This window comes from Saccopteryx leptura, chromosome 8 (genome assembly GCF_036850995.1).
Source record: "Saccopteryx leptura isolate mSacLep1 chromosome 8, mSacLep1_pri_phased_curated, whole genome shotgun sequence".
NCBI lineage: Eukaryota > Metazoa > Chordata > Mammalia > Chiroptera > Emballonuridae > Saccopteryx > Saccopteryx leptura.
The window spans coordinates 86394451-86410458 of record NC_089510.1 but is presented as its reverse complement, the minus strand read 5'-3'; the positions used below and the strand labels follow the sequence as shown (position 1 = coordinate 86410458).

Below are 16008 nucleotides of genomic sequence, written 5' to 3'. Positions count from 1 at the left end.
ATCATAGATGGCCTTTATTATGTTGGGATATTTTCCTTCTATACCCATTTTGTTGAGTGTTTTAAACATAAAAAGATGTTGTATTTTATCAAATGCCTGTTCTGCATCTATTGATAAGATCATATGGTTTTTGCTCTTTGTTTTGTTGATATGGTGTATTACATTAACCGTTTTACGTATGTTGAAACATCCTTGTGATTCTGAAATAAATCCCACTTGATCATGATGTATTATTTTTTTAATGTGTTGTTGTATTCGATTTGCTAGTATTTTGTTTAGTATTTTAGCATCTGTATTCATTAGAGATATTGGTCTGTAGTTTTCTTTTTTTGTGTGTTGTCCTTGCCAGGTTTTGGTATGAGGGTTATGTTGGCCTCATAAAATGTGTATGATAGACATCCATAGGACATTTCATCCCAAAGTGCCAGAGTATACATTTTTCTCTAGTGTACATGGAACATTCTCAAGAATTGACCATATGTTGGGCCAAAAATATAACATCAACCAATTCAGAAAGATTGAAATTATACCAAGCATATTTTCTGATCACAAAGCCTTGAAACTAAAATTCAACTGCAAAAAAGAGGTAAACAAACCCACAAAAATGTGGAAACTAAACAACATAATTTTAAAAAATGAGTGGGTCAAAGAAGAAATAAAAGCAGACATCAAAAGATACATACAGCCCTGGCCGGTTGGCTCAGTGGTAGAGCGTCAGCCTGGCGTGCAGGAGTCCCAGGTTCGATTCCCAGCCAGGGCACACAGGAGAAGCGCCCATCTGCTTCTCCACCCCTCCCCCTCTCCTTCCTCTCTGTCTCTCTCTTCCCCTCCCACAGCCGAGGCTCCATTGGAGCAAAGTTGGCCCGGGCACTGAGGATGGCTCCATGGCCTCTGCCTCAGGTGCTAGAATGGCTCTGGTCACAACAGAGCAACACCCCAGATGGGCAGAGCATCGCCCCCTGGTGGGCATGCCGGGTGGATCCCAGTCGGGCGCATGTGGGAGTCTGTCTGACTGCCTCCCCGTTTACAACTTCAGAAAAATACAAAAAAAATAAAAGATACATACAGGCAAATGAAAATAACAATACAGCATATCATAATCTCTGGGGTGCAGCAAAAGCAGTAATAAAAGGGAAGTTCATATCACTACAGGCCTATATGAACAAACAAGAGAGAGCCCAAGTAAACCACTTAACTTCACATCTTAAGGAACTAGAAAAAGAAGAACAAAGACAACCCAAAACCAGCAGAAGAAAGGAAATAATAAAAATCAGAGCAGAAATAAACAAAATAGAGAACAGAAAAACTATAGAAAATATTAATAAAACAAGGAGCTGGTTCTTTGAAAAGATCAACAAAATTGACAAACCCTTGGCAAGACTCAACGAAGGAAAAAAGAGAAAGGGCTCATATAAACAAAATCCAAAATGAAAGAGGAGAAATCACCACAAATATGATAGATATACAAAGAATTATTGTAGAATACTATGAAAAACTATATGCCACCAAATTTAACAATATAGAAGAAATGGATAAATTCCTAGAACAATACAATCTTCCTAGATTCAGCCATGAAGAAGCAGAAAGCTTAAACAGACCCATAAGCAGGGAGGAAATAAAAACAACTATTAAAAACCTCCCCAAAAACAAAAGTCCAGGAGCAGACAGCTATACTAGTGAATTCTATCAAACATTCAAAGAAGACTTGGTTCCTATTCTACTCAAAGTCTTTCAAAAAATTGAAGAAAAAGCAATACTGCCAAACACATTCTTTAATTACTTTGAAGATGTTGTTCCACTGTCTTCTAAGATCTATATGAGTGTTATTTTTCTCTGCTTTCAAGATTTTTTCTTTGCTTTTAATTTTCAGCAGCTTGTTTGTAATGTGTCTGATGTGGTTTTCTCTGAGTTTATTTTGTAACCTTACATATTTCATTAAATTAGAAAGTTTTCAGCCATTATTTCTTTTCTTTTCTTTTTTTTTCTATTTTTCTGAAGTTGAAAACAGGGAGGCAGTCAGATAGACTCCCACATGCGCCCGACTGGGATCCACCCAGCATGCCCACCAGGGGGCGATGCTCTGCCCATCTTGGGGCGTGGCTCTACCGCAATCAGAGCCATTCTAGCGCCTGAGGCAGAGGCCACAGAGCCATCCTCAGCGCCCGGGCAAACTTTGATCCAGTGGAGCCTTGGCTGCAGGAGGGGAAGAGAGAGACAGAGAGGAAGGAGTGGGGGAGGAGTGGAGAAGTAGATGGGCGCTTCTCCTGTGTGCCCTGGCTGGGAATCGAACCCAGGACTCCTGCACACCAGGCCGACACTCTACCACTGAGCCAACCGGCCAGGGCAGCCATTATTTCTTAAAATATTTTTTCTGCATGAAACTTTTTCCTTCTCTTTCTAGGATTGCAATGACAGACATGTTGTATTAAAATATTGTCCTGTATGTGCCTAATGATCTGTTCTTTTTTTTTTTTTTTTTTTTTTTTGGTTTAATAAAGCTTTATTTTTCAAAATGTACAGTTGGTGGGACCTGCTCATGCATCTTCACCAGCAGCTGGGGCATCCCCACCTTTGGTGTTTCTGGTGTAAATTACTTGAGCTCTGTGCTTTGAAACGAGTTTAATAAGTCCTTTATTAAGGAGCTCCTGTAGGGCGGCCCTGGCCAAGGAACCACGGATCTTCAGTCTCTCAGAGACAACAGCTGGGGTTATAAGCTTATAGTTGGGAACTTCCTTACAGAGTTTGTCATATGTTGCTTTGTCAAACAAGACCAGGTTGTTGAGCTTGTCCCGAACTTTGCCTTTGGACCACTTCTTCTTTTTGGCCTTGCCCCCAGACTTATTCACTGGGTCTTTGTCTTTCTTGGCCGATTTTCCAGCATCTTTCTTCTTCTTGTCGTCCTTGGGCGGCATGGCGAAACTCCAACACAGGCCACTACCGCTGTTGCCTCGAGAAGATGTCGGACTAAAAGTGATCTGTTCATTTTTTAAAGAATATTTTTTCTCTCAGTTTCTAACATTAAATGATTTCTATTGATCAATCTCCAAATTTACTGACTTCTTTTTCCATCATCTCAATTCTGCTATTAAGCCTTCTAGTGAATATTTATTTTATTTTATACATTGTATTTTTCAGTTTTAAAATCTCCATTTGGCTCTTTCATTTATAATTTCTATTTCTCTCTTCAAAATTTCTATCTTTCATTCATTTCAAATGTCTACTTTCACTTCATGTAATATGATTATAATAGCTGCTAAATTAAAGTCTGTTTAATAATCCCAACATCTGCGTCATCACAGGGTTGGCATCTGTTGATTATATTTCCACTTGCGAATCAGTCATATTTTCTTGTTCTTCTGTATGTTGAGTAATTCTGAATTGTATCCTGGATGGACATTTTGAATATTTATTACATTATGAAACACCAGGTTCTATTAAAATGTTCTATAGAATGTTGACTTTTTAACAAGCAAATAACATGATTATATTCAGACTATAAGTTCTGTCTTTCCTTCTTTGGTCAATTAGTTTCATTGTCAGTTCTGTTTTCAAATCTTTTGCTATGCTGCCTTGTTCTATATCACACGTGTGCTTCTAAGGGATTAATCTCTAAACTGTACACTAATTTATGTCATAGATCACTTTTCAATACCTTTATTATGCAGCTTTAGACCTTTTTGTGCATAGAAAGCTCAGGCTTGAGGCAGAAGTTGCTAAAATGGCATTTTCTTCCATCAGGTTTAATATTATATGGATATTATAATACAATCATAAATATTTTTTTCCATTACTGTTCCTTATTCCATTTGCTGTTTCTCTCCTACCCTGTCAACTTAATAGTAATTTATATTTGAATTTTTTAAAAATACTAAAATTTATTTTCTTCTCATTATGGGTAAAAAAAATTTGTTTTAAATTTTTGGTGTTTTTTTTTATATATACCGAAAGCCAAAACAGATGAAATGTCAATATAGGGCATTCTTTCTCACACTTGAGTCTAATTTGAACCCAACTTTCCCTCTTAGTCTCAATTTATTGCACTTTTGCAAAGAGCCTTCTTGCCTATCTCTTCTGAGTGAATTTATCTTGGATTCTTTTATTAACCAAGTATTTAGTGCCTATTATGTGCTAGACACTGTTGTAGACACTGCCCAATTTAAAAAAATAATTACTTGACACTGGAATTCATAGGTTACCAGAGAAATTGGAGAATTATTTCTATGCGGTTTTTAATATAATCACTTACCTATTCAAGATTATTAAATAGAGGATAGCTTAAGAAGAAGGGACAGTCTCCTCTCAATGTTCTGAGTTCAGTGAACTCTCAAGGTTAAAATTACAAGAAGATACCATCAAGCAAGCCTAAAACATCTCTAAGGGAAATGAAATTGTCTATAAGCTATTATCTCTCAAATTTTAGCCCTTCCATGTCACTGTAATTATTCACATTCCTACTTCCAAAGCTTCTACTCAGAGCTCCACAAGTTCTAAAGGTGGAATAAAAGCCCCTAAGAAGTACTGTAAGCCAATGGTCACCGTTTCAACATCCTATCTTGTTGTCTTTGGGGAAATATTTCATATTCAAATTGGTCCCATTATTTCTATGCTGGTAACATCAATGGGAAAATATGTATTGAGCAAACTGGAATAGGAAAATAATTTTATTGTTGTTGTTCTATGAATAAATTCTTAGTAAGTGTGATTAGCATAAACAATTTTCACACCAAATAGAATGAGACTTCACTAATGAGATTAGACTACTATACATCTGCTATAATATCAATTGCTTTTTAAAAATATATAATAAATGCGATGTGAGAAAGGAATATAATTAGAATTCGTGATTCAATCTTTGTTTTTTTCTCATTTATTGGCTGTGTGATCTTGGATAAATTACTTAACTTCTCTGAGTCCTCCTTTCCTCAACTATAAAACTGGGAAAATAATAGCTATGTTGTAGTTTGTGAGAAGGAATGCCTAACACAGTCAATAATTAACATTAGGTGAATATGAATCCAAAGTCAGTAAAACTTCTAGAAGAGAGTCTATCTGAAGTGTCCTTGAGAGAATCTAGCCCAGGCACTTATATATTTCATAAATTAAATAAAGCAGAAGGATTTCTTAAAACATTGTCACCTAAGGCAGAAGAACAAATCTCCCCTGTTAATAAATGTATCTTTATTGCAATATCCAATTCAATTAGATTAGCCTGGATGTTTTTGGAAGGATTTGACTATAATAATACATAAAAGTTCATCTAATAGCTCGCCACAAGCTTTTGCTGATAATGAATTCTGTTTAATTACTCCAGCAGCCCTTATATTGGCTGTGGTGCTGGGGTCATTAGTAAACTTGACCTTGTGGTACTGTGGATACAAGAACATCTTCTGCTGATTGAATCCTGTACCCTGTGGAAATGTTTTAATGTGATCTTTGAAGCATGTCTTAAGAAATGCTGTCAACACATATTCTTCTTTGTCAGGCCTTTATTTTGTCAGGAATATTCAAGAGCTGTCTTTCTGCCTGTGGTTTACCACATTGTCTCCCATTTGCTTTCAAATCTGGTTTAGCTGTGTTCAATGAAGCAGAAGTAGCTGAATGAGGGGGCATCATCAACATTGTTCATCCAGAGAAAATTTCTATCAGATAAATCACTAAACCAGCTACCATGTTCAGAATCATAGAAGCCACTTCCTTGCCACCTGATCATTCAGTTGCAGAAAAACACGATCTCAGCATAGTGATCTAGGGGGCATGTCCAAAGACCACATGGAAAGCTGAGGCTGATTTCAAATCCTCAATATAATGAATTTAAAAAGAAGTAGGAAAAGGCAACAATAATAAGACAATTTATTCATAATCCGCACAATCAAGGTGATTTTTTAAAAATAAAGGTATTCTTTGGAAAATACTCATTAGCCCTGGCTGGACAGCTCAGTGGTTAGAGCCTCACCCTGAGGCACAGATGCTGTGGGCTGATTCCCTGGTCAGGGCACACATGGGAACAGCTCCATGCTCCTCTCTTGTTCTCTCTCCCTGCCTCTCCCGTTGAAATTAATCAATAAATTTCTTTTAATTATAAAAAAGAAAATACTATTTAATATAAGTAAAAGTTATGGCATATCCTTAAAAATGCAGAGTTGCCATATAAAAATAAATGTTGAATGTTATGAATTGATAAATAAAACAAACATAAGAATTTGCCATATCCAAAGGAGTTGAGATGGTCCCCCAAGGTGCCTTGTTTTTGTTTTTAATTCATAGGGTTTCATGGGGAATAAAAATTTTTCTTAACTATCATCATCTGACCAATTAAAAATCTTAATGCCATGGATTTTTTACTAGTTCTGAGAATAGAGAACATCCCCGTGCACAGAACTAACCTTTTATAGGTTTTCTGTTGTCCCAAACAGTTGTTATTTTGAGTAAAAGTAAGGCACACATTTCTTTGAATAGGGAAGACTTCTTAGAAATGTAGTAATTATTGGGGAAAAATTTGATTTCACTGAAATCATTATATTTTACCAAGGGAAAACTTTAAAACCACCACCTACAATTTCAACCATTTGAAGTAAACAGCAATATCTCCACTGCATTTTCATTTTAGGCCTTGGTTAGTCTTTTCATTTTAAGAAATGATACTTTTAGAATTAAAAATTTTCTTTCCTAATTACAGAATGTTACAAGAGAATAACATAAATAAGGACCATGGTGGTCTTTCTCCTTTGCTTTTCTTCAATCACCAATAGGCCATCAGGGTGGTCTTCAGTCTAAAAATTACAGAATAGCCCTGGCTGGTTGGCTCAGTGGTAGAGTGTTGGCCCACTGTGTAGATGTCCCTGGTTTGATTATTGATCAGGGCACATAGGAGAAGCAACTATTTGCTTCTCCACCTCTCCACCCTCCCTTTCTCTCTTCCCCTTCTGCAGACATGGCTCAATTGGTTCAAGCACATTGGCTGGGGCACTTAGGACGATTCCTTGGAGCCTCCACCTCAGGTGCTAAAAATAGCTCGGTTGCCAGCATGGCCACAGATGGGGGTTGTTGCGTGGATCCCAGTCGGGATGCATGCGGGAGTCTGTCTTTCTATCTCCCCTCCTCTCACTTGGAAAAAGAAATAATAAAATTAAATAAAATTCAGAACAATTACAGAGTGATGGACCTACATACCAGAATACTAGGACATTGAGCTAGAGAAAGATGATAGCTTATTTCTGGACAAAAAAATTTAAAAAGCCACAACAAAATCTGCAAATTATATAGAAAAAAAACATAATAACAATGTTCAAGACCACTATAAACATAATAATACAAACAAAGCCTGGCCTGTGGTGGCACCGTGGATAAAGCATCGACCTGGAACACTGAAGTGGCCAGTTCGAAACCCTGGGCTTGCCTGGTCAAGGCACATACAGGAAGTAACTACTATAAGTTGATGCTTCCTGCTTCTACCCCCTCTTTCTCTCTCTCCCTCTCCTTCTCTCTCTTCTTTCTCTAAAAGTCCATAAATAAAATTTAAAAATATATATCACCTTTAAAAATAATAATAATACAAACGAAAACAATAAATGAGATTTGGAAAACCCTGAGACAGCCCTTATTCTTGGATAGGATAAAGCAATTCTGAAAAAATTTTAAATGATACCAAACTAATCTATATGTTCAGTCCAATCTCAACCTGTTAATAGCGCTCACCTCTAAAGAGTGGAGCTGGGGATAATATTTGCAATACATTTGACAGACAAGTCTCCCAAATGGCAACTGATCAGAAAAAAACTGTAACTCGATAGAAAAATACGGACAAAGTATGTGACAAATAGGCAACAGAGGAAGAAATATAAGTTGGTCTTAAATATATGAAAAGAAGCTTAACTTCATTCATAATAGAAAAAAGTAAAATAATACACATTTAAAATACCATTTTTCACTTACCAAATTGGCAAAAAAACAAACAAACCAGTTTGATAGCACCCTATTGTCATGGTTGTTGGTAAAATAGGAACTCTTCCACATTGATTAAATATTATCATATTGTTTATAAATTATATAGCTACATTTCTATGGAGAGCATTTTTATAATAATTACTGAAATTATGAATGCATATATTTTTTAGTCCAACAATTCCACTTCCTTCAGATATATTCACATACATGCAAAATTACACAAAGCTAATTTTTTGAACACTATTTAAAATGGTAAAAGATTAAAAACAGTCAAATATCCTTTGATTGGTACAGCCATACTACTAAATATTATTCAACTAAAGAGGAAAAAAAATCTTTATATACTGATATTGAAAAAGTTCCATGATATATTATTAAGTAAAGAAAACAAAATAGATGAGAATGTTTATATATGCAAATATTTATGTAGAAGAAGGAAATATGAATATATATTCAAGTGCATAAAAATATAATATAGACCTGACCAGGCGGTGGCGCAGTGGATAGAGCGTCAGACTGGGATGCGGAAGACCTAGGTTCAAGACCCCAAGGTCGCCAGCTTGAGCGTGGGCTCATCTGGTTTGAGCAAAAATTCACCAGCTTGGACCCAAGGTCGCTGGCTCAAGCAAGGGGTTACTCGGTCCACTGAAGGCCCATGGTCAAGGCACATATGAGAAAGCAATCAATGAACAACTAAGGTGTCGCAATGTGCAACAAAAAACTAATGATTGATGCTTCTCATCTCTCTGTCCCTGTCTGTCTGTCCCTGTCTATCCCTCACTCTGACTCTCTCTCTGTCTCTGTAAAAAAAAAATATATATATATATATAATATAGGTAGCCTGACTTGTGGTGGCACAGTGGATAAAGTATCAACCTGGAATGCTGAGGTCCTTGGTTCAAAACCCTAGGCTTGCCCAGTCAAGGCACATATGGGAAGCAACTATGAGTTTAGGCTTTCCACTCCTCCTCTTTCCTTCTCTCCTCTCTCTAAAATAAATAAATAAAATCTATATATAAAAAAAAGAAGAAGACAAGACTGCGATGGTGTAGGCAGATGTACCAACTTCCACCTCCCAAAACCAAAGTGGTTTACAAACTAATTTTAAGAACCATCTCTGGAAAAACCAACTTGGACTAAACTAAGAGGACTCTTCAACCAAGGAACACTGAAGAAGCCACACTGAGACCGGTAGGAAAAGTGGAAACACGGAGAGGGCTGCCCGGCTCCCCGGAGCGAACGGCAGCCAGGAGAGACTCACATGGCAGGAAGTGAGTTTAGCAGAGAGGGGAGGGTCTTGAGTCCCAGGAACAAAGCCTCAGCCTGCAGCCCCAGAGCCTAGAAAAGGTGTATGGACAGTATTTAGCTGGAAACAAGACAGGATACTGTTTGTGGGAAAGAGACTGATTTCTCAGACCCAGGATTCTTCTTAAAGGGACTGCACAGAAAACCTCTCTCACAACCACTCACCTGGGGCTCCAGGGGACAGGGAGAGAGGAGAGGACTGGAAGAGAGTGTAATTTAGGAGGCACAGGGAGAAGCATTTTGAGAGACAGCCACCCTAACCCCTGGGATGAGTCACTCCCCAAATATGAAGTGAATATTTCCCCTGGAAATAGAAATACCAGCAAAGGGAAGCAGGATCCAGCCAAACAAGCTCCCCCGCAGCACTCAGAGCAGAGTTGCTTAGAAGGAGGGAGCTTTCGGGACTATAGTAGTGAGTGTTAGGGTCTGAGCTGCAGCGCCCCCATTCACATGGCTGAGGGCTCTCCTGAGGGTGGGCAATGGCAAGACACGAAAGCACGGTTCTGTCGGCAAGGGCAGAAGCCGCTTGGCCAACACTGAGGCCCAGGTGCAACCTTGGTCTTGCCTGGCTGGGGAGGAGGGGATGTGCAAAAGTGGTCAAGCCCAGCTGCGGGCCATCTGTATTCAAGCCTGCAGGGGAAGGGCAGGAACCCCAAAAGAGGTGGAGACCCACCCTTGAGCAAGGGTGCAGGAGCACAGCCTTGCCTCACTCCTGGAACCGAGGCTTGTGGCCTGACTTGGGACCTGGTTCCTCCCGCGGAGGCGGAGCTAAAAGCCCAGAACAAGTGGAGTCCTGCTACTGAGTGTGGGCACGCAGTCCCGCTCGGCCTGTGGAGCCAAGGCTTGCAGCTGTCCAACAAGTGGGCTCCACCGGCAGGGGCCGGATAAAAGCCCGGAATCAGGCAGAGACACGCAGCTAAGCAAGGTGCTCAACCCTGCCCTCAGAACTGAGCATAACACCACTTGTGGGGGCAGGATAAAGGCCAAGGACACGAAGGCTAGTACACCCGAGCACGTGATCACAGCCACTCCCGTGAAGGAAAGACAAAAACCACAGCAAGAGCCCCAGTGGGCAGACACCGGCAATGCCCATACCCTAACGCCCTAAGCAGCAACAGCAGAGGGCGTGGCAGGCCTGCAGACAGACTACACCTAGGGAACACAGAGGCCACACCCAGTCCAGTGGCCAAAACCTTCTTTTACACAGACAAAATGAGAAGGCACAGAAATGCAACACAAATGAATCAAGAGAAATCCCCAGAAAAGGACCTGAATGAGTCAGATATAACCAAATTACCAGATGCAGAGTTTAAAATAACGATTGTTAGGATGCTCAAAGATATTAGAACAACAATAGATGGTCATTACGAACACCTAAATAAAGAGATAGCAAATATAAAAAAGAACATTGAAATAATAAAAAAGAATCAGTCAGAAATGACAAATACAATATCAGAAATGAAGAACACAATGGAAGGAATTAAAAGCAGGATGAATGAAGCTGAGAATCGAATCAGCGAGTTAGAGGACAAGATAAATAAAGGTACAGAAGCAGAGCAGAAAGAAGAAAAGAGACTCAAAAAGTCTCAGGAAACTCTAAGAGAGCTCTGTGACAACATGAAGAGAAATAACAGCCACATCGTAGGGGTTCCTGAAGAGGAAGAGAAAGAACAAGGGATAGACTTTGTTCAAGCATATCATAGCTGAAAACTTTCCTCAATTAAGGCAGGAAAACATCTCACAAATTCAAGAAGCACAGAGAACTCCATTAAAGAGAAACCCAAAAAACCTACACCAAGACACATCATAATTAAAATACCAAAGCAAAGTGATAAAGAGAAAATATTAAAAGCTTCTAGAGAAAGAAAGACTATCACCTACAAAGGAGCCTCCATAAGGATGACTCCCAAATTCTCAACAGAAACACTTGAGGCCAGAGGGGAATGGCAAGAAATAGTCAAAGTAATGCAGAACAACATCCTACAACCAAAACTACTTTATCCAGCAAGGCTATCATTTAAAATTAAAAGAGAAATAAAAAGCTTTCCAGACAAAAAAAACTCAAGGAAATCACTACAACCAAACCAATGCTGCAAGAAATGCTAAGGGACCTGTTGTAAACATATCAAAGGAGAAAACAAATATAGCAAAAGAGGAATACAGTTTTAAAAAATAAAATGGCAATAATAAACTTAAATGTAAATGGATTAAATGATCCAATCAAAAGACACAGGGTAGCTGCGTGGATAAGAAAATAGGACCCGTACATATGCTGTCTACAAGAGACACACCTTAAAACAAAAGATGGACATACACTGAAGATAAAAGGATGGAAAAGAATATTTCACGCAAATGGAAATGAAAAAAAGCTGGGGTAGCAATACTTATATCAGAGAAAATGGACTTTAAAACAAAGACTATAGTAAGAGATAAAGAAGGTCACTACATAATAATAAAGGGAGCAAACCAACAGGAAGATATAACCGTTATAAATATCTACGCACCTAATATAGGAGCTCCTAAATATATAAAGCAGACTTTGATGGATTTAAAGGGCGAGATCAACTGCAGTACTATAATAGTAGGGGATTTCAATACCCACTAACATCACTAGACAGATCCTCAAGAAAGAAAATTAACAAAGAAACAGCAGACTTAAAGGACATACTAGATCAACTCGATTTAATAGATATCTTCAGAACCTTTCACCCTAAAGCAGCAGAATATACATTCTTTTCAAGTGCTCATGGTACATTCTCTAGGCTAGACCACATGTTAGGGCACAAAAGCGGTTTCAACAACTTAAGAAGATTAGAAGATTGAAATCATATCAAGCACTCTTTCCGATACAATGGCATGAAACTAGAAATCAACCACAACAGAAAAACTAAAAAATACTCAAACACTTGGAAACTAAATAGCATGTTATTAAATAATGAATGGATTAACAATGAAATCAAATAAGAAATTAAAAAATTCCTAGAAATGAACAATAATGAGTATATATCAACTCAAAATTTATTGGACACAGCAGAAGCAGTCTTGAGAGGGAAGTTCATAGCATTACAGGCATACCTCAAAAAGCTAGAAAAAGCTCAAATAAACAACTTGACCCTGCATCTAAAAGAACAAGAAAAAGAACAGCAAGTAAAGCCCAGAGCTAGTAGAAGGAAGGAAATAATAAAGATCAGAGCAGAAATAAATGGCATAGAGGCTAAAGAAATAATACAGAGGATCAATGAAACCAGGAGCTGGTTCTTTGAAAAGATAAACAAGATCGATGAACCTTTCACCAGACTCACCAAGAAAAAAAGAGAGAGGACTCAAATAAATAAAATTAGAAACAGTATGGAGATTCCTCAAGAAATTAAAAATCGAACTGCCTTTTGACCCAGTTATCCCACTTTTAGGAATATACCCCAAGAACACCATACCACTCTTTAAAAAGAAGAAATGCACCCCCACGTTTATGGCAGCATTGTTCACAATAGCGAAGATTTGGAAACAGCCCAAGTGTCCATCAGTGGACGAGTGGATTAAAAAGCTTTGGAACATATATACTATGGAATACTACTCAGCCATAAGAAATGATGACATCGGATCATTTACAACAACATGGATGGACCTTGATAACATTATACTGAGCAAAATAAGTAAATCAGAAAAAACTAAGAACTATATGATTCCATACATAGGTGGGACATAAAAATGAGACTCAGAGAGATGGACAAGAGTGTGGGGGTTAGGAGGTTTGGGGGGAAGGAGAAGGAGGGGGTTGGGGGATGGGAGGGGCACAAAAAAAACCAGTTAGAAGGTGACAGAAGACAATTGGACTTTGGATGATGGGAATGCAACATAATCAAATGTCAAAATAACCCAGCCCTGGCCGGTTGGCTCAGTGGTAGAGCATCGGCCTGGCGTGCAGGAGTCTCGGCTTTGATTCCCGGCCAGGGCACACAGAAAAAGCACCCATCTGCTTCTCCACCCCTCCCCCTCTCCTTCCTCTCTGTCTCTCTCTTCCCCTCCCGTAGCCAAGGCTCCACTGGAGCAGGGTGTGCCCGGGCGCTGAGGATTGCTTTGTGGCCTCTGCCTCAGGTGCTAGAATGGCTCTGGTTGCGGCAGAGCGGTGCCCCAGATGGGCAGAGCATCGCCCCCTGGTGGGCATGCCGGGTGGATCCCGGTCGGGTGCATGCAGGAGTCTGCCTGACTGCCTCCCCGTTTCCAGCTTCAGAGAAATACAAAAATAAATAAATAAATAGATAGATAGATAAATAGATAAATAAATAAATAAATAAATAACATAGAGATTTTTTCTGTGAACATATGTACCCTGATTTATCAATGTTACCCCATTAAAATTAATTTAAAAAGCAAAAAAAAAAAAAAGAAGAAGAAGAGGAGGAATACAACAGAGGTTACCTTGAAAAAGGAACGGTGATTTGCAGAAATACAAGGGAAGACCGAACATGGAAAGAAGAACTTTCACTCTATACCTTTGCATAACTTTGGATTTTTGAACAATGTGAATACATATCCTACTGAAAAAGAAAATTCTAACTAAATTTTAATGGAACATTTTTCCTTTATGAATTATTTGAAAATAACCTTTTTGCATCATAAGATGACCTTGTAAGTATATTTGTGAAAATTCTTATTTTTTAGTAGAACTGTGGAGAATTGAAATATAATGCTTTCTCATTTTTAACTATAACATAAAGTTCATCACATTACTATAATTTAACAAACAAAAAATTTTTGAATATCTTGACTATAAAAATCTCTCTTCTTATTGAGCAGGTACAGAAAGATTAAGAAGAACATAGATTTTATGTTATATTTATTATGTTTATACATATTTATAATTATTTAAATCTATATATAATACATATATAATAAATATAATATATAATATAGATTATATATAGATAATAGTCTATATATAATATAGTAATGGTACAGTACATTTTCTTTCCAGCAGTCTGTTTAAAAGAGTTAAATTAAGACATGAAGTGATCCTGTAAATAAATCTATATGTAATATAGATTTATTATATTTGCTTATATTATATGTATACATACACAATATATATTTATGAAGGAACTGAGATTAAATTTTAGACAATATAGCACTATCTCAATCTTTTATCATTGGTTTAAGCCTGTCACATAATCAATATATCCTATAACAAATTGATTCTTATTCACATATAAAGAAGTAGTGTGTGTTTATTTATTTATTTATTTATTAGATTTTTATTTATTCATTTTTAAAGAGAGAGCAGAGAGAGAAAGGGAGAGAGGAGGGGGGAGGAGCAGGAAGCATCAACTCCCATATATGCCTTGACCAGGCATACCCAGGGTTTCAAACTGGCAACCTCAGCATTCCACGTCGACACTTTATCCACTGCGCCACCACAGGTCAGGCCAAGAAGTAGTGTGTGTTTAAACAATGTTATATTCACTATCTAGGTAAAATAATATCACATTGAACTCAATGAACTTCTGCCCTTAAAGAAATGTAATGAACTTATCTATGGAGAAAAGTTCCATGGTGAGTAGTGGTGAAGGGCACAGGATTTTGGACTAAGACCCATCTAGATTGAATCCACTGCCTCTGTGTCCTTGTATGCATTCCTTCATGGGGAACTGTTTCCTACCACACAGTAGATTCTTCATAGGGTCATTTATTAAATAAAACAATGCATACTATACATAGTTTAGCACAAACTTCTACTTAAACTCTATCTCCATTATGAACCCCCTCCATATTCCTATAGATATATATATACTTGCAGAGGGAAAAGCGCTGATGTCCAACAAGAAGACACATGCCAAAGCAGGCAGCAAACATAGACAATAAGATAAATGCACAGTGGAGAAGACTTGCAGAGGCAGAAAGGCAGAATCAAAGGGCACTGGTCTGGAGCATAGGTTCCCACAGGAATCCTCAGACACAATAGAAATGGGAGTCAAGGTAAGGGATGTCTCCTGTCCCACCACAAATGGAATGAAGGATTTAGTCCATTGAGTTAAATTTCAACGGATGGAGTGACCTGGCTGGATGCTGGTTGCACAAGCTGTCTTTCTTCCCAGCTCTCTAATGGTTGAAGAAAAGCTAAAAACTAGAACCCAGGGCTGACAGGAGAAGGTAACACAATTTAGAGGAGAAAGCTTAGAAGGAATGATACATAACAGGCATCAAATTGGAGACACCTTAACAGGAGAGGGTTAAGGTCCTGAATAGAGAGGGACACCTGTGGCTTGTGCAAGCCCTGCACAGATTACAAGTTAACATTTTAGATATTATTCACCTAAAGTTAACTTTGGTATATGTGCTTGAGCTATGGTGGGGCACTGAATCAACCTAGAATGCTGAGGTCACCGGTTCAAAACCTTGGGCTTGCCAGGCCAAAGCACACATGAGAAGCCACTACTACAAGTTGATGCTTCCCACTTTTCCCCACACACCCCCCCAATCTCTCTCTCTCTCTCTCTCTCTCTCTCTCTCTCTCTCTCTCCCTCCCTCTCTCCCCCCCCCCAGGTAAAAATCAGTAAATAAAATTGTTTTTAAAAATTTAGTGTATGCTATGTGTATAAGCGATCAAATACCAAGTAACCTGTAATAAGTTACTGAAAGGAAAATATACTGCTCACAAAAATTAAGAGATATTTCAAAATTAATATTGTTATGAAATGTTACATGACAAGCACAATGAAAAAAAACCTGAAATTAAAAAAAAAAACATAAAAACGATATATT

At 38.1% G+C, this 16008-nt stretch overlaps 1 long non-coding RNA gene and 1 pseudogene across 1 annotated transcript in view; both read right to left on the bottom strand.

The window, feature by feature from the left end:
- Positions 1-16008, bottom strand: part of LOC136379813 (uncharacterized) — an 88599-nt gene that overhangs the window by 55314 nt on the left and 17277 nt on the right. The gene's annotated exons all lie outside the window — the stretch shown is intronic.
- LOC136379657 (small ribosomal subunit protein eS25 pseudogene) lies at positions 2460-2965 on the bottom strand (annotated as a pseudogene).